We start from the raw sequence: 20,039 nt of genomic DNA, 5'->3' as shown, positions 1-20,039 counted from the left end.
CCCGGAACTGCTGTGGGCCTATAATAATCAGGTCCATTCCGTCACCGGATACACCCCATACGCCCTTCTCTTTGGCCGTCCAGGCAAAGACATCCATGAGTTGCAACTGTCTAGCTCCGAAGCAGATACCTGTGGTACCTATCCTTCCTGGCTACAAACACACCGCCAGAGAATGGAGACTGTCTACCGGCTAGTAGGCCGACAAATTCAGGATCAAGTGCACGCTGACCCACTTCCGGTACAAGAAGACCCACTGAATGTAGGTCAACTGGTCCTAGTCCGAATAAAGAAGCCGCAAGGGAAACTCCGGCCCAAGTGGGAGACCGGTGGCCCCGTCTATCGAGTACAGGGCGAAGACAGCGGCAGCATCCGAACTTTGCACCGTAATATGTTGCGCCCCTGCCGTTCCCAGCCTGACTCCCCTACTGTGATACCTAGAGAGATGGATATCACTAATACTGTCGGAGACACTGACCCCGGGGATGTAGAGACTGAATGCATGCCTACCCCTGTCCGTCCGACTGACGCACTTGAACCGATTACCTCCTCTACTGACATGTCGACTGGGAAAGAGAGTGGGGTGACTGATAGGAGAGAGGGGATCCAACCCGTTAGGCGGACAACGAGGACCACTGCAGGGGTACCTCCAGGACAGTCCTACAGAGACCAATATGTGTGGCCCTCTTCCCAGCCGCCCCCTGTCACATCCACAGCCATCGCCGCCCTGGAGCCGGTCGTTGGCAGGGACTGCCAACCTTTGAGTGGGGGGGCGTGTAGTGAGCTGGCCGTCTCTGGCTGTTTTGTGATAATTGATATAGAGCCTGTTACAGAAGTGATTACACAGGATGATGTTGCCACCTTGTGGCCAGAGGTTGCACCTGCGCAGGGTGTGATGACAGAGAAAGAGACTGAGCCTCCTGTGTCCCGCCCTAGAGAGTCACGTGACCAAAGTGGGAAGCAGGAAAAAGCGCTCGAGGAGTCTGCTGTGGTCTGTGAAGAGAGCCAGGACGGTGTGCAGGCCCTCGTGTGTGGCGCAGGAGAGACTCTCAACGTGATTTCTTCTATCTAACACCATATCCTCGGAGCCTTGCCCAGCTTCTGCACTGCTGAAGGATACAGCTATTACACTCCCTGCTACTGGAGTGTGGACTACATAAGGGGACCCACCAGAGCTTCTATCCGGATCAGAGAGTCTGTAAGCGGGACCTCTGGCGAGAGGCCGAAGTATCCCTTCCTTTCTTTCCGCGAATTCTGCTGTTCCTGTTTTTTTTTCCGTCTGGGACGCCCTCCTGCAAAGACAGACAGGCCTGCGACGGGGGACACATCCTTCTGGAGTAAAGGACTGGTAACGTGTGAGTAGGGACAGTGAGGGTCAGCTTATCAGTACACGTTATTACTGTGCATATTTACGGTTGTCATTTATTGTTTTTCTTTGCTGTGTTAAAAATGTATACGAGTAAAGATACGGTTATCAAGATAGAGTCTGTGTGTGGGGATCTTGCTGGGCCAGATCATAGATATCAATGCGCGGCCTTGCCCGCGGTCACTTCAAGAGCCCCAGGGGCATTATGGGAAACTTGTTATTGTAGTCTGGCTGAAGCCGAAGAAAAAGGTGGTGTGTTATCTGGATCTGACAGAAGGCAACTGAACAGGATTCAAATCAGGAGAGAAACTAAACACAGGTCAGATAAACTCCCTGAACTAACAGTGCAGAGTATTATCGGGCAGGAAGATAAGGACTGGAAGGAATTGTGTCACAGGGATCATCTCCCTCATCAAACCCCCCCCCCCTCCATCGCCATACAGGATAAAGAATGTTGTGCACTATTGTGTCCTTGTGAAGGAAAAGCCTGTGGTTGTGTATGCATAGAAGTGTGCTGCTAAGAGAACTACTCTATGCTGAATTATGCTACTGAATAGAATGTAATACTGTGCCTTGTGAAGAAACTACTGTATTGTTACTGGAGCCGGTTGCTCAAGAAACTCAGACTGTACTGTAATGAAGCTTGTTGCTCTAATATCCCTGAATTGCACAGGCCGTGCTTCAGATTAAATTCCACTGTTAAACTGTTGAAAAAGACTCTTGTCAGATGTGTCCGGTCAGCAATTGAATCTATCTTGTGCCTGAGAGAAGCTGCAGCCTATGTGGTCTTTTGTGACCTCTTGGATGAGTCGTCGCTGCGCTTTTGGGGTAATTTTAGTCGGTCGACCACTCCTGAGAAGGTTCACCACTGTACCTTGTTTTCACCATTTGTGGATAATGGCTCTCACTGTGGTTCGCTGGAGTCCAAAAGCTTTAGAAATGGCTTTATAACCTTTTCCAGATTGATAGATGTCATTTAATTTCAGATCTGGCCAGTTTGGAGTATGCTGTTTTCCTTGTTCACAGCTTCGCTGTGTCCTGGGGAGCCGGCTCTGGTACACGGTCTAATAAGAGTTTATACTCACCTAATCTGAGAAAGTTTTATTTTCCTGCACACAGAGCAGCCAGTACAGGCGGCACAGTGCGGTGATGTCATTGAGACGCCTGTGCCGGGACGCTGCCATCTTGTAGACCATAGGATTACAGCAGCATGCGGCAGAAAGAATGGAGAGTGGTGGCTCCTGGATCTACCACAGTAACCAACTCTATCAGTGTCATATTGATGATCAGTTCAAATGGCGCCCGTATGGAGATCCGAGGAACCGGCCAGAAGTCTGGGGCATGTGCACTGCCCGAATCTTCAGCATAGCGACACTATTTCTTAAGGGGATACAATCTAAAAAGAACAAAACAAATAAGTATTTTCTTTTTATTATTTTTTTTCCTTTGAAATGTTGTTTTTTTCACAATTTTGACCCAGGGGCCACCGTTCCTTCCTCCACACTATGACAGTGTGCACCTATCAGGCAGGACTCTATACAGAGCATTTGATAGCTACATAGCAATCCGTGATGTGATGATGGCATCAGCTACTTGTAATCGTGTCAGATTGCATAACAAAGTGCTCCCCCTCCTTTGCTTGTACCGTAGATGTCATGCAGCGTCTAAAGGGTTAAATGATCAGGATCGGAGTTAAACGCAACTCTGTCCTTCATTCTGGGATAACACTTTTCATCTCTTAAAGGGATTGTCCACTACTTATCAACAGCCCCAAAGTTCTGCATATGGTTAACAAAAAACCTATACTTTTGTATCTCTCAGACCAGCACCGCTGCGCCGCTCTCAGATCTGTGTCCCCAACGTCTCCTTAAATATAAAATGTCCCATGATCGATGGTTGGCAACAGCATTCCCGCATTTGTTCTAGCGAAGAACAGGTAATTTATTTTGCTGGATGAGTCGCAGCTTTGAAATAAACCATTCATTTTATTATAAAATGTACCGAAAAACAGGAAAAAAAATCTATGTGAGATGAAATAAAGAAAAAAATACAATTCCGCCATTGATTTTTGAGTTTTGATTTCACGGTGTTCATGGTACACCAAACGTGTAACGCTTTTTTAAAATTATTTTAGTTATTTTTGCACGTACTGAAGCCCTTTAGTTTTCTCACCCATTAAGATACCCCTGTCATCCCTCCTATACACAGAAGGATGAGTCCACAGTGAGTTCCTCCACACAATTTGCCCCCACAGAACAACCCATGCACACATTATGGCGCACTAACAGTGCCCCCAACACAGTATGAGGCACCACTATGCCCCAACCCAGTATGATGCCCTATCAGTACCCCAAAATATTATGAAGCACTCACAATGCCCCAACATAGTCTGAAGCCCCCACAGTGCCCCAACACAGTATAATGCCCTATCAGTACCCCAAAATATTATGAAGCACTCACCATGCCGCCAACATAGTCTGAAGCCCCCACAGTGCCCCGATACAGTATAATGCCCTATCAGTACCCCAAAATATTATGAAGCACTCACAATGCCGCCAACATAGTCTGAAGCCCCCACAGTGCCCCGATACAGTATAATGCCCTATCAGTACTCCAATATATTATGAATCACTCACAATGCCTCCAACATAGTCTGAAGCCACCACAGTGCCCCAACACAGTATGATGAACTATTAGTACCCTCAACACAGAATGATTCCCCTACAGTGGTCTCAACACAGTATGATTCCCCTACAGTGGTCCCAACACAGTATGATGTGCCCATAGTGCCCCTCAACATATTAAGCTGCCTCCACAGTTCTCTTCTACTATAGTATAATTCTTCAGCAGTGCACCCAACTCAATATGATGCCCTACACAGTGCCCCTTAACAGAGAATGAAGTCTGCAGTGCCCCCCAACACAATATGAACACAACATTCACAGCAGTCACAGGGTGAATTGTGGAGCAGGGATTTGTATCCTCTCTGCTCCTCCATTGTATTCAACTGTATCTGAATCTTGAGACTGAAGATACTGTTGAAATTGAGACACCAGGTAAAGGGGCAGGAGGCAATGTCGTTTGGCATCAGACCCTCCCAACTTACACTGGCTTTCTAGATTATAAGTGGTATATCACTGCTTTACATATCTATGGTATGTCCCTCCTTTATTCTACCATTTGGGAAGAGGAATCCCATAAAGATATAAAAGAACATTTTAGATGTTTATTCATTCACTATATTAAGAAGAAAAGGAGAGCTGTTCCTACAGTATATGGAAGCTGGGAAATCCTGAATGGTAATAAGGAGGCGATCATAATAATATCGGTCTGTACTTGATATAGGGCTAATCTTTAATAAGTCTTCATATATTTATCTATTATGTATTAAAAATTTATTGAGCAAACTGTTCATTTATTTTAAAAAACTGTGTACTTAGTGTATTATATTGGCCGATCTATGGGGTCAAACTGGTGGATCAATTATAGAGCAGAATAATATCTGAAGTAAATAACCTATAAATCAGCACTGAAATATATAGGCAAAGATATAGTTAGTGTACTTGATATACAATGTAACGGGTCTGGGAGGCGGAACCTCTGAGCAACTATACAAGGGGGCGGTCCTTGTAAGGAAGCGGGTGGCTCCCAGGGAAGACGGGCAGGTAGTCACGGCAAGTGACAGGGACAGTCTCTGGGTAGAAGGGCAGGTAGTCACGGCAAGTGACAGGGACAGTCTCTGGGTAGAAGGGCAGGTAGTCACAGCAAGTGACAGTCTCTGGGTAGACTAGCAGGCAGGTAGCAGGTGGACGCTCCCAGGTGAGCGGGCAAGAGTCTCTGGACGGGCAGGTGGTCACAGCAAGTGACGGCAGAGCCTCCAGGTAGGCTAGCAGGCAGGTAGCAGGTGAGCGCTCCCAGGTGAGCGGGCAAGAGTCTCTGGACTGGCAGGTGGTCACAGCAAGTGACTGCAGAGCCTCCAGGTAGGCTAGCAGGCAGGTAGCAGGTGAGCACTCCCAGGTGAGCGGGCAAGTCTCTGGACTGGCAGGTGGTCACGGCAAGTGACGGCAGAGCCTCCAGGTAGGCTAGCAGGCAGGTAGCAGGTGAGCGCTCCCTGGTGAGCGGGCAAGAGTCTCTGGACTGGCAGGTGGTCACGGCAAGTGACGGCAGAGCCTCCAGGTAGGCTAGCAGGCAGGTAGCAGGTGAGCGCAGTCCGGGAAGAGAATTGCTATATGAAGAGGCGGTAGTAGTTGGCGAAGCCCAGGAACCGCTGAATAGCCTTCAACCCCTCTGGTCGAGGCCACTTCTCGATGGCAGACAGTTTCTCAGGATCCATTCGTAGGCCAGTCTGAGAAATTATGTAGCCCAAAAACGGAAGCGAGGTCTGCTCAAAGAGGCACTTCTCATATTTAGCGCAGAGGTGGTTCTGCCTGAACCTGAGCAGAACCTGACGAACATCCCTCCGGTGTGTGGGGAGATCCGGAGAGAAGACCAAGATGTCGTCCAGGTACACCACTACGCAGGAGTAGAGAAGGTCCCGGAAGATGTCATTGACCAACTCTTGAAAGACGGCGGGAGCGTTACAGAGACCGAAGGGCATTACCAGGTATTCATAGTGGCCGTCCCGGGTGTTGAATTCCGTCTTCCATTCATCCCCCTGACGGATACGGACCAGGTTATACGCCCCACGGAGGTCCAGCTTGGTGAAGATTCTAGCCCCCCTCAGACGGTCAAATAATTCCGGAATGAGCGGAAGGGGGTATTTATTCTTCACCGTGATCTGGTTAAGGCCTCTATAGTCTATACAGGGACGGAGTGAGCCATCCTTCTTTTTGACGAAGAAGAAGCCTGCTCCCGCCGGGGAAGTAGATTTCCCGATGAATCCCCGGGCCAGATTCTCCTCAATATATTCTGACATGGATCGGGTCTCAGCAGCGGACAAAGGGTAAATGCGCCCACGGGGAGGAGTAGCGCCGGGCATCAGGTCGATTGGGCAGTCGTATGGTCTATGAGGGGGTAATGTCTCTGCCTCCTTTTTATTAAAGACTTCTGCATACGACCAATAAGGAGCCGGAAGACCAGGTAGATTGGCTGGAGTAGGAGAAGGACGGACAGGATGGACGGGAACTAAACAAGTCTTATGGCAGTCCTGTCCCCAGCGAAGGACTTCTCCGGTCTGCCAATCAAGCACGGGTGCATGTCTCTGAAGCCAAGGTAGGCCTAGTAAGAGGGCGTGAGAGAGTCCAGGCAGAACATGAAAGAAGATGCTCTCAGAGTGCAGCATTCCCACCTGCAGGGTTATGGATTCGGTGATGAGTTGGATGGGATGTGGTAAGAGGCCCCCATCTACGGCAGCGACAGATAAGGGTACAGCTAGAAGTTTGGTGGGAATGCGGTATTTCTCTACCAGAGACTGAGAAATGAGATTTCCGGCAGCTCCAGAGTCAAGTTGGGCTAGTTCAAAATAACGGTTCTCCCCGCAGATGATAGAGACCGACAGCAACAGAGATGGAGAGGGTTTACTCTTGTCTAGGACGACCTCTCTGAGGGATCCTAGACACAGGCGTTTCCCGACCTCTCCGGGCAGGAACGGATCCGGTGCTCCTTACTGCCACAGTAGAAGCAGCTCCCTTCGGCACGGCGTAACTCTTGACGGGTTTTGACCATCTTGGTCTGGTCGACATGCATAGGCTCGGGTGAGTGCGCCTGGGGAGTAGCGGGAGAAGTGACAGGTTTCTGAAAGGTAGAGGCTAGACGTGGAAACCTCCTCTCACGGGTGACCTCTTTGGCGCGTTCCTGGAACCGGATGTCAATCCGGGTGGCAAGAGTTATTAAGTCGTCGAGAGTGGTAGGTATGTCCCGACCGGCGAGTTCATCTTTAATACGGCCGGACAGACCCTCCCAAAAGACAGACACCAGGGCGTCGTTATCCCAGGCCAGCTCCGAAGCAAGGGTACGGAACCGTATGGCATATTGGCCCACGGTGAGATTTCCTTGATGGAGGCGTAGCAGAGATGATGCGGATGAGGTCTTCTGTCCGGGTTCGTCGAAGACTTTCCGGAAAGCCGTGAGATAGGCTGGCAGGTTGGACACCAGGGGGTCTCCTCTCTCCCATAGAGGATTTAGCCAAGCCAGTGCCTCCCCCGTGAGATGGGACATGATGAAGGCTACTTTGGCCCGGTCGGAGATAAACTGGTGGGACAGGAGTTCAAAGTGCAGGGTGCACTGGTTTGTGAAGCCCCGAGCTTGAGCGGGGTCGCCTCCGAAGCGTGGAGGTGCAGAAAACCGGGGTCCGGGGCAGGATGCCATCGTATTGGTGGGCAGCGGCGCTGCCGGGCTGCGAGTCATGACACTAGCGGTGGTTGCTGGTGGAGCAGTCAGAGTGTCCAGGCGAGAGTTGACATTCCACAGATGACTCAGGATGGACTCCTGTTGGGACCTCTGACGGGACAGTTCATGACATAGGTCCGAGAGCGAGGGAGCTTGGGTGCCACCGGGTTCCATGGCCCGAGCAAACTGTAACGGGTCTGGGAGACGGAACCTCTGAGCAACTATACAAGGGGGCGGTCCTTGTAAGGAAGCGGGTGGCTCCCAGGGAAGACGGGCAGGTAGTCACGGCAAGTGACAGGGACAGTCTCTGGGTAGAAGGGCAGGTAGTCATGGCAAGTGACAGGGACAGTCTCTGGGTAGAAGGGCAGGTAGTCACAGCAAGTGACAGGGACAGTCTCTGGGTAGACTAGCAGACAGGTAGCAGGTGGACGCTCCCAGGTGAGCGGGCAAGAGTCTCTGGACGGGCAGGTGGTCACAGCAAGTGACGGCAGAGCCTCCAGGTAGGCTAGCAGGCAGGTAGCAGGTGAGCGCTCCCAGGTGAGCGGGCAAGAGTCTCTGGACTGGCAGGTAGTCACGGCAAGTGACGGCAGAGCCTCCAGGTAGGCTAGCAGGCAGGTAGCAGGTGAGCGCTCCCAGGTGAGCGGGCAAGTCTCTGGACTGGCAGGTGGTCACGGCAAGTGACGGCAGAGCCTCCAGGTAGGCTAGCAGGCAGGTAGCAGGTGAGCGCTCCCAGGTGAGCGGGCAAGAGTCTCTGGACTGGCAGGTGGTCATGGAAAGTGACGGCAGAGCCTCCAGGTAGGCTAGCAGGCAGGTAGCAGGTGAGCGCTCCCAGGTGAGCGGGCAGGCTGGTCCATAGACAGACTGACAGGTGTCGGAAGGCAGACCGTCGGACCGCAGGCTTGCAAGCAGGTAAGCGGATATCAGGCAGGTATCAAGCAGGAATCTGGCAGGTGACTGGCAGGTAACAGGCAGGAATCTGGCAGGTGACTGGCAGGTAACAAGCAGGAATCTGGCAGGTGACTGGCAGGTAACTGGTAACGGGACCTGAGGGCTGAAGCAGAGTGAAGGCTTTGCAACAACATTGCTCGGGCACCTCCATTTTGGAGGACGTGCCTTATATATGGTGAGGTCCTCCGGCCATTGGCGGGGACTGCCCTAAGCACAGTGGCCGGGAAGCAGCGCGCGCTGCCAGCAGAGCGGGAGGAGGACGCCGAGCATGGAATGGAGAGGTGAGGGGAACAGCGTCCCTGCCTAACAGGAGGCAGGGACGCCGACGCTACATACAATTGATGGAACATTTTGGATCAAATCCACACGTTCCAGTAAGGCTATGTGCGCACTTTCAGGATTTGATTGCAGATATTTCTGCAGTGTTTCTGCATCTCTTGGCAGGAAAAACGCTACAAAAGAAAATGTGTGTTTTGCCACGATTTTGATGTGTTTTGATGCGTTTTTGTACATCAATGAATGCCTTTTGGAGTTAAATAAAGATATTTGAAAAAAGAAACGTATGACATCGCTTTAACCCTTTGATTACCGTCAGACCCTGGGTGATTATATTGGTTAATTTAAATGATTAAAGAATGTGTCTGTTGTATTTCAAATAAAGTGTTTTCCTCTGTGTGTTTATTTAACTCTTTACTTTAATTATGTTTAGTAATGAAAGGGTCTGATTGACACATTGGCATCACTAAACAAAAGGGCTAGGTGTCAGCTAAAACAATCTCATTAGTATTCCCATTCATGTAATTTCTGGGACAGCTGGGAGCTGCTATTTTTAGCCTAGGAATGTGCCATTAGGCAAACATGTTCCCTGGTTTTTAATAACAGCTCACAGCTGTTTGTTTAACTGCTGCGTCCCCACGATCAGCACTCAGCAGCGCTTTGGATGTAGAGTATTTTAGCTGCGTCCAAAACACTGTGTTCTAATACTGCACTTTTGTTGTCAATACATATAGACCCACAGCGTATAATAACACTTTCATCGGTCAAAATCTGGCGTCTCCACTACAGAAATTGACATGCTGCGGGTGAGTTTGGGTACGTACCCATGATCAGGAACCGCTGTGGGCTTGAAACTGCATGTTTATACAGCGTCAAACCAGCAGCGTCCAGCATAGTGGATGGCATTTCTAGAAGGCCCTTGTCCACTATGCATGCATCTGAGGCTGCGGATCACCCGTGGACAGTGACATGCGATGCGTCTTTCTCTTCAACAGGAATTTGACCACTAGAATGTATTAAGTGCAGAAATTCACATGGTTCAGTGAACACATGCAGATTTACTTGTGTTCAATAGAACGCAGCGCTTTGGACGCAGCAAAAATATGCTGCATCCAAAGCGCTGCTACGTCCGGATCGAGGGCACATAGCCTAAAATTTAAAAAAATGGCGTGGGCTCCCGTGTCATTTTGATAACCAGCAGAGGGAAAGCCGACCGCTGGGAACTGATATTAGTACCCGGGGAAGGGTCTATTAGACAAAAATGTTCCCTGGCTATTAAATAACAGCTCATAGCTGTTTGCTTAGCCTTTACTGGCTAGATTACAGGAGGACCCCAGAAATTTTTTTACGTAGGGTCCCCCTATAAATTCTAACCAGTAAAGGCAAAACAGACTGCTTCTAGCTGATATTAATAGCAAGGGAAGGGGCTATGGAACCTGGTCCCATCCACGGATAATAATATCAGCTCTCAACAGTCCCAGAAACAGCGCATCCATAAGATGCGCCACATCTGGTGCTTAGCCTCGCTCTTCCCACTGGCGAGTGGGGTAATAAGGTTGGGGTTTATGTCAGCCTTGTACTGGTGGCTGACATGAAGCCCAGGTTAGTAATGAAGAGGTGTCTATAAGACGCCTCCATTACTAACTCTGTAGTAAGGTTTGCGACACTTTTTCAATAAAGACATGGCCAGAATAAAGTTTTTTATTGAAATAAAATTACATATGGTTTTAATAATTTATTTTTCTCCTAATATCTGAATCCCTAGTCTCCTGTAAAAAATAAAAATAAGAAACAACCATATCCCTCACCTGTCCACCATCATTATTTAATCTGGATCACTTCTACAGCAGCTACATTAATCACTGATGTGACTGCTGTAGAAGACAGCACTATACACTGATAGGAGTGTAATTACTCTTGTCAGTGTACATCGCTGTGCTGCAGGCTGAGTTCACTTGAGTTCATTAGCTGAAGATCAGCTGATCAGCTCTGGTGACCTCAATTACTGCATCAGTTTTGCGTGGGAATATTTCCACACAGCACATGTGCCGTAAAGTGAGGTACTGGAGCTCTTCAGCTGATCTTCAGCGGATGAACTCAGGTGAACTCAGTCCCGGCAGCGCAGCGATGTACACTGCCAGAAGCGAGCGCGCTCCCGTCAGTGTACCACCGGCCGCCGGGTGATTGGGTTGCCGGGGACATCGGGAGGACGCCGGACAGGTGAGAATGAAAGGTGTTTTTATTTTAATGTAGATTTTAATTAATTAATTAATTTTTTAACACCACACACAGACACCGGCTCAGCTGAGGAGACAACTTCTCCCCTCAGTCGCGCCGCTCTCACTGTTATCAGTGGGAGTTGCAGTCGGATGATGGGAAGAGTAGTCTTCTTCTCCGGCCCGGGTACCATTTTTTTTAGCGTTTTTTGTGACGTTTTTGTAGTGTGTTTGACTCATTGACTTGAATTGAGTCAGTCAAAACGCAGGAAACATCTGCAGCAAATCCGCAGATATATTTGTACCTGTTGGTTTGCTGCGGTTCAGTTGACCTCAATGGGCGGGAAACACTGCAGAAACTCTTCAAAGAATGGACATGCTGCGGATTTTAACACAATAACAATCCTGAGCGGAAAATTCCGGATCATGTACACAGCACATCAAGACTGTCATTGCATTAGCTGGCAGACGGATTACCTGACATTTTTGGTGCATTTCCACGTGGAAAAAACGCTGCAAAACCGCATAAACAACGCAGAGTGTGCACATAGCCAGATGTACAAAGAAATTTCCAAGTGCACACAATAGGAGATGATGATGAAGTAGTCAACTGTTAATAAAAGATATTTGTAAAGTTAACTCCTTCCAATAAGGAATTCGGAAATTAAAGGAATATTCATAGAACCCTTCCAATAAGGAATTAAAAACATGAGGGACAATTGCTACTAAAGCCCAATGGTGGCTACAATAGATCCTGTTCCTTCCAATAAGAAATTAGAAAGTATAAACAAAGGAGCAAGTAACATTCTCAGACATTGTATTGCATTTAATGTCTCATGCAAGGATCAATCATCTACATTAGATGGTAATTTGCTTCAAGTTATGAAGAGTCATTCTTCTGCAGGTCGTAGAGTGAAAAAACCCCAGTGGGGAAAAACTCTACGAAGCGTGATGGAAGGACTACTCTTCATTTTGGCAAACTTCCGCTGTTTGTGCCGCACCTCTACAAAAATGTTCTGCATGAGGTGAACAGTGATGATGATCACAGAAGAACTATGATTGATGATCCGGATGATGATGATGACGTGCTGGATGAAAATAAATGCTGCGAGACGATGAAAAAAGAAAGAGTTAAATTCACATCTATGAATAAAAGCTAATCAAAGTGGCTTTGTCTAATAGAGTGATCATAAAAGGATGAAATGAAAAGTCTGCAATCACTCTATCTTTCTATTGATGAGAGCTGAGAGAAGTTAGATAAGTCTAGTCGGCATGTGACTGCAAGTTTGCAAAATGCACACATCTGGCAACGTTACCACCCACACGGGGAATACAGGGCAACCATGACAGTGTGCGCATTGCACAGTTATGAGTCGGCAGTCTGTGATCACATACATAATTAGCTGCAGACTTTTAATTTCAGCCTTGACAACCCCTTTAACTTGATTGGCCTTGATTGTAAAAATTGGAGGAAGGTTTCTGCTGTAGCAAGCTTCTTCTCAGACAGAGATAAAGAAACTAAAGCCTCTCCCCACCCCACAGACTTACATTATCTATCAGAGCTCCTTGTCCAGAAGAACTGCTGGAGTTAGATGTTGTTCTCCTCAGGTTCTCTGGTTGGAGATTTTTCCACCTGCAGCTGACATGGCTGAAGTTGATGAAATGCCGCTGTTCCTCAGGTGTTATTGGAGGCCCTCGCGGTTTTCTTGTGTTCAGCATGGTCACAACGGGAATGACGTCACCCTGCACTGGTGTCTGTAAGGAGAAAGGTCGGGGTCAGAGCTCACTAATATCCGGAGTAACATTACAACTTCCCTCTAGAAGCCTGGAGGCCCCGTCCCATAAAGTTATATCTAGATTTGATGATGCAAATGTGCAATGCTGCGGATATACCCCAACCATAGAGGCAGCACAGGCAACTGCTATAGGGCGCCCTGGGGAGGAGTATAAGGAGGTAGGGGTGTCAAACAACACCTTAAAGGGACCTAATTCTTCTCCCTGTAATGGACCACTGTCAATTACTACTCTCAGACATCTCCCAAAAAAGCCCCCATGGTGTTAGGTACTTACCGGCTCCACGTGGACTGGTGGAGAGATTCTTCCAGATTCTAATGCCAACCAATCAATTGTCTCGAACAACGGATGTGTCCTCAATCTCTCTTTCACAAATAATCGCCGATTGTCAGCGGATTTACAGAGAAGCTGAGGAATAAATACAAAAAGAGTCCATCATCCTGGGTGACTGACAACCATTCATTATTTCTTCTACCTGGCAGGGGTGTAGCATGGGTTGCCAGGGCTCGGGGGAAGGTAAGTATTGCACCTCTTGACCTGGGGAGCGTTAACACTCCCTGAGTCCCTTCCACCTGTCCAGAATTGCTCCCCCTATCCCCCAGGCACATGTACTGCAACTAAAGAAAATACTGATGCCAGTATGGTTTGCCCTTTGGCTCTCTAGCTTTATTTCAGTTTTTTGCAGAAATCTGACATCAAATAAACAAATAACATTGTACATATTTTATAACACTTTTCTCCTACTTTTTATTTTTTTTGTCTGTTTTTTTATGTGTTAATACCCTAGTTGTAATCCTAGCCCTAATCCTAGCCCTAATCCCTTCCAACCCTAGCCCTACTTCTATTCCTAGGCGTATATCCAATCCTAGCCCTAATACTAACAAACCCTAACCCTAACCTTAGTCCTAATCCTGAAACATTACTCCCCATAGAATTTGGCCCCTGGGGTAACGCCTCTGTGACTCCCCCACGTTACACCACTGCTTCCTGACTTCCGATATATATTATGCTTACGTTGTTAATCATGTCCTTTATTTCGGGGTTGAGGTCTTGTGGAGAGATCGGGTCATCCCACAAAATGGACATTTTCAGTCTCATTCCGTCGTTCCCATTGTAAAATGGATATTTTCCAGATGACATTTGGCACAAAATTACACCCAGCGAAAACCAATCTACGGCTCCGTCAAACTTTTCTCTACGGAAAACCTGTGAGTATATAGAGGAGGAAGAGATGGAAACAGTCAGTGAGTTGGGGGTGATCTCTGTCCATGACTCTGGTCTCTGTAACTTATTCATCATGGAATCTTTAGGATCAGTCGTTAGCAACAGGCAACACAGGACGCAGGTGAGGACAACAGACCTCCATGTACTGTACAGTATGGGGGTCCGAAGGGGGCGAGACTCACACCAGAAGGGGTGCAGTGTTCTGGATGAGAGCGGGGGGCTGTTGCAGCCCGGTGGGATCTACCAGTGTCCAGTGTATGGGGGCATCTGTGTGGTAATTGTCCAGTGTATGGGGGGTATCTGTGCGGTATGTGTCCACTGATGCCCCTGTATAATGTGTGGTTGGGGGGAAACGTCTGCGTTCTTAACCTGATTATCTGGTATTAATAACAGGAAATCCAGTAATCACTATCTAATATGAAGACGTGTTCCTTACTTCAGGAGCCATGTATCTCCGGTTTCCTGTGTATCCACAAACTTTCTGATCTTCATGTAAATTGATTTTCGCGAGGCCAAAGTCCCCGATCCTGACGTGGCCGTCACCGTCTATGAAGATGTTTAATGGCTTCAGGTCTCTGGAAGAGAAGAAAAATTAGTTATTAGAAAGACAGAATGTGGATAAACTGATAGAAATATTGTGAATTTATCTACATGTATGTATACAGCAGTATATAGGTGTGTATCTGAATATATAGTGTGTATATCTGTGTGTATATCTATATGTAGAGGTGTGTATCTGGAAATATATATTGTGTGTATCTAAATGTATAGTGTGTGTATAGGTGTGTATCTGGATGTATCTGGATGTAAGGGGTAAATCTCCCACCCGCAGGACCCCAGGAATAATCTATACAATGACCGATATTATAAGAGAATATTCTAGAATTCATTACCGGTGTATAATGCCTCTGGAATGGAGGAACTGGAGGCCGCAGGTAAGTTCAGCCATGTACAACCTGATTGGAAAGAGAGAAAAACATGTCAATCGTCCCCGTTCCTCATCCGCACTGATATGGAGGACGCAATGCTGCACATCTGCAGATCTGTTCTCTCCCGGAGCTTGTGCCGGGTGGATGACAGTGACCGCCATATTGGATGTCATCAATCATCCTGGCCAAACAACAGTAGTTATATCACCCTTGTATAACCCCCTATGCTCACTCTATAGACCCCCGGCCAATCTTACCTGGTGGTCTCAATGTCAAATGGGGTTTTGGTCTTAATCAGATGATGGAGGTCTCCTCCAGACATGTAATCCATCACATAGAAGAGATAATCCTGGGAAGACGGAGAAGACGGCGTTAAATAAAAAATATTATTCATAGTGATCCATGAAAGAATGAATTGTGGGGGTTGTCTCTGAAGGCAAACCTGCTGACAGTTTCCAATGATTATATGTAAAGTAGTCACCCTTGAATATGAAGATGTGACCCGTCATGGTTCATTTTATGTTTCACCCAAAAATTTGCTGCTCATTTTAAGACCCTCAAAACGTCCCGGAAACCCCCATTTGGGACCATGTCTATAAGCCCCTTTTGCCGATATCGGGCAGGTGATGTCCTTCACATAATACTACATCATATAATACTATACTAGAATTGTGCTGATTATGTATAAACGGGCTAAGGGGTAAAAGGAGTCAATGATAGAAGCGGGAGCTCTTACCGATGTCTGGAACGTGGCGTACGAGGCGCAAAGGAAGGGGCTCCGCTCTGCAATCTGCAGCAACAGCTTTTCTTTCATTGCCGCTGTCGTGCTCCTTTCCTTTAATAGCCGCCTCTTCTTTAAAATCTTAATTGCCAGCTGATGTCCGCTGACTTTCTCCGAGGCCAACAACACCTGAAAGAGGAGCAGAAATAAGATATCTGGGGTACGAGGTGCAATAATCTGCAAGAGCAGAGAAGATTCGTAGCGGAAATCCAACCATCATGTACCCGCCATGGCCTCTTCATGTCTGGACTGGTGGTAGGGACTCAGGGAATGCTAATGGTCCATGGGTTAGGGGGCACAAAATCCTAGCCTTGCCCCGGGCAACCCACAGTATGCCAATGCCCATTTGTATTAGCCAGAGGAAGAGAGTGGCTATAAAGAGCGTTTCTAGCTCTGGAGGACCCGGCACATCCGTGCATCACACACAAAGTCCATCAGTTTCACTGAACACCATGTAATGTTGCGTTTCACATGTGATATTAAATATTTGATGTCGGTTTCCCTACAAATACAGGAAACTGTTGAGAGTCTAAGCATTAAAATACCCTCTAACCAGCTAAAAAGAGTTTGTCCTGGATCACAAAAGTATACTGTAGCTACTTTCTTCCCAAACAGCGTCATATCGATGTCTACAGGTTGTATGTGGAATTGCAATGCAGACTTTTTAACTTTAATGTAGCCTGACTGCAATACCAGACACAACCTGTAGGCAGGTGTGGTGCTGTTTTTCAAAGGAGACAGCCTTGACTATATTTCTGATCAATGATGTTGGTGGTTACTTCTAACCAGAAAGTGACCCATCTAACCTTTCTATGAGTTTAGCAGTTTATAGACATTAAATAAATGTACAAATTGGAGAAAGATAAAAATCACAAACCTTTCCAAAGTGTCCTTGACCAAGAACCTTGTGGTAGGTGAAACTTTCCACAGACAGGGTGTCTGGCACAGTGGGCGAGATGTCATCTGTCTGGATGGAGCCTTCTCCTGGTGAGACAAAAAGGGTAAAATATTAAATCATCACTCGGAAAAATTACACATAAGAGAATAAGAAAAAGTCTGATTTTTATCCAGAAAAAAATAGATGATTTGTCATCCATATGGCGTCATCCGTTTTTATACACTGGCAGTTAAGAAAATTCACTAAACCAAGCTCAGTTTCCTCTGATAATAATTGCAAAGTATCTGGAAAAATTGGAGTCAATACAGATGGTCCATAAGGGATCTGATTTTTTTGCACACCAATAGGCTTGGCGATAAAGATGTCGTTAGTTTGTTTTACATACAACCATCTATTAGTTGGGATTATGCCCCTGATTACACTAATTTTCCATCTTATATTGCATGTTATCCTGCCTTGTTCTCTTGCTTCAGGAGACAGGTATCTTCACGTGTATCGATATTGTATATAGGCATTGTGTCATTGTTACCCTAGGAAATATATTATCTGTCGTGCCATACTCCTATATTGATCTAGTTGTATTTTCAATTTGATTATTAGAATGGATCTGATGTAACCAGGCTACTCCATTGTCTCTCTCCATTGGAGGTTTTTTGTCCCACCCTGTTCCTTTGTTTTTTAAAATGTATCAATAAAGATCATTGTTTTAACTCAACTAGAATCTCTTTTATCCTGCAGCAGAAGACATACTGCTAGGGTTTGAATATAGGTATCTCGGTAACAGAAGTGTTTAGCATCTAATTTATACATTTAGGACATTCATGATTAATTTCCCATCTTACCTGCTATTGGGCAAAAGTTGGTGTCTGGTTTTGGTCTTTTGGCCTCATTAATACAGGATCGGCTCCTTCCTTCACCTCCAGTGATGGATTGTTTCACTTCCACATGGTCTTCTTCTCTCTTCCTGTTTAAAACTCCGGTGTCCACCTGAGTTTTTTGAGGGCTGTTTAGGGCCTGATGCTCTCCAGCATCAAGGCATCTCCTTTTTTTATAAGGAGCCTCATCTCTGGTCCTCGAGTCCCAAGACCCAGACTTCTCTCTTGGTCTTCGGAGAGAATGTGAGTTGGGAGAATTCCTCTCCCCATTGACGTCCTCTCTGGTGTTATGAGGGACATCTCTATCCTGACATAAGAGACCATCCTTCTTGGTAGAATTAGTGGTCTCTTCTCTGTTGGAGATCTTTTTCTGTTTTTTTCCGACTCTATCACTCATGTTGTGCTACTAATACAATCAAAAGTTCACTCAGCTCAAGAAAAGTGCACCTTCACACGTCAGACTGCAAAGGTCCACAGAAAGAATCAAGATGGCTGAGTGCATAAGTCACTGGTTATGTGATGTCACAAGGCGGTATTACATCAGAAAGTAACTTCATGGAACACTTAGAAGAGTGAAATCTGGAGCCATGGACCAACGTGACATCACAGAGCAGCATGACATCACATGGAACCACATGGACCATTGGAAGTTTTGTGACATCTGCAGCTGTACAATGCTGGGGTGGTATCATGCCCGTCTTGCTTGGCTGCTTTGATGTGTATTGCAGTGAGATTGTTGCACTTCTTCTGTTGTAAATTGTGTGAAAGCTACACCAAAATGCAACAAAATACAAAAGATCAGCACCTGGCAAATCACAGTTCACATTTTATTCTTCATCTACTCAACATAACCCAAGACTTCCAGCAGAGTCCAAAGATTTATATCCCTTATGATAAACCTTTACCCCTTCCTCTGCCAACCATTACTTTTCACTTATACTTGTGGTGTACATTACTGACACCATTGTTTCTTCATTATAAACCAGTAACTTTACATATAAGTGCATAGGTGGAGCTCTGCTCTCATATATGGCAAGCGATCTACAAAGTTGGATCCGGCAGAGGGGATCCATCACCTGTTCTATGTTCTTTGGAATGTGATTATTAGATTAAACTATTAGATCATTTTTGGAAAGGAGTTTAGAGCCAATTATAGGGTTTTTCTCTAGATCAATCTTTAGGAGCACACCGCTCCTCTACCTAGCAGCTTCATTATTTTCAGTGGGCAGTGCGATTCTGAAGACATTTTGGGTGGGTGGCATGGTGAAGCCTCTGACCAGAACTGTGCGCTTTCCAATACTACTATATTAGGCAGCTTTACCTCTGCAGCAGTGGAGAAGTGCAGGGGGACAAAAACTGGCCCGATCCTGAGGCACTGAAGCTTTACTTATGCCTAACAGACCGGCCACTGCTCATAAACTGCAGACAGTGGCTTAACGCCAATGGCGGCAGGCCACGCCACTGCTATGGTGCCCGTGAGCCGGTGGGGCCAGGTGTCAGTGTCTACACTGGGCCTCCCTCAGCCTGTCAGCACCCGCACTGCCTGCTGATGCTCCCTCCTCCATCATCATTGCTCCTGCTGACGACCGGAGGGTGGCTCCAGCTGTCAGCGCGAGCAATGATGATGGAGGAGGGAACGTCAGCAGAAGCTTCCACTCCCATCATTCTCCCTCGGCGTCTGACGTGTCAGAGCGCAGGCGCGATGACGTCGTTACAGGGCGCCCACTGTTCTGAGATGTGCAATTCTTTCCACCAAAGGCTCAGCAGACCGGAGCATCGGGTGGAACAAGGAGAGATGATTATTGTATTTATTTTTTTAAATCAGTAACTGGTGGCCATAATAGAGTATTGAAGATCATGGGTGTGCCTTATATTGTATGGAGGACCATGGGGGTACATTATAATGTATGGAGGACCATGGGGAGTGCATTATACTGTATGGGTGACCATGGGGGTGCATTATACTGTATAGAGGACCATGTGGATGCATAATATTGTATGAAGGACCATGGGAGATACATTATATTGTATAGGGGACCATGGAGGGTGCATAATATTGTATGGAGGATCATGGGGGTGCATCATATTGTTTGGAGGACCATGGGGTGCATTATAATGTATTAGGGGATATTGGATTGCATTATTTTGCATGGAGGACCATAGGGAGTGCATTAAAACGTATGGAGGACCATGAGAGTGCATTATACTGTATAGAAGATGATGGGGGATGCATTGTATTGTATGGAGGAATGGAGGACCATGGGGGGTGCACTATATTGTATGAAGGACCATGGGGGTGCATTATATTGTGTAGAGGACCATGGGGAGTGAATTATAGTGTATGGAGGACCATGGGGAGTGAATTATAGCGTATGGAGGACCATGGGGGTGCATTAAATTTTATGGAT

The sequence above is a fragment of the Phyllobates terribilis genome, unplaced genomic scaffold (assembly GCF_046119375.1).
Source record: "Phyllobates terribilis strain yellow unplaced genomic scaffold, ASM4611937v1 Scaffold_9__5_contigs__length_417890890, whole genome shotgun sequence".
In the NCBI taxonomy this organism is placed as follows: domain Eukaryota; kingdom Metazoa; phylum Chordata; class Amphibia; order Anura; family Dendrobatidae; genus Phyllobates; species Phyllobates terribilis.
Note: the sequence above shows the minus strand (reverse complement) of the source record.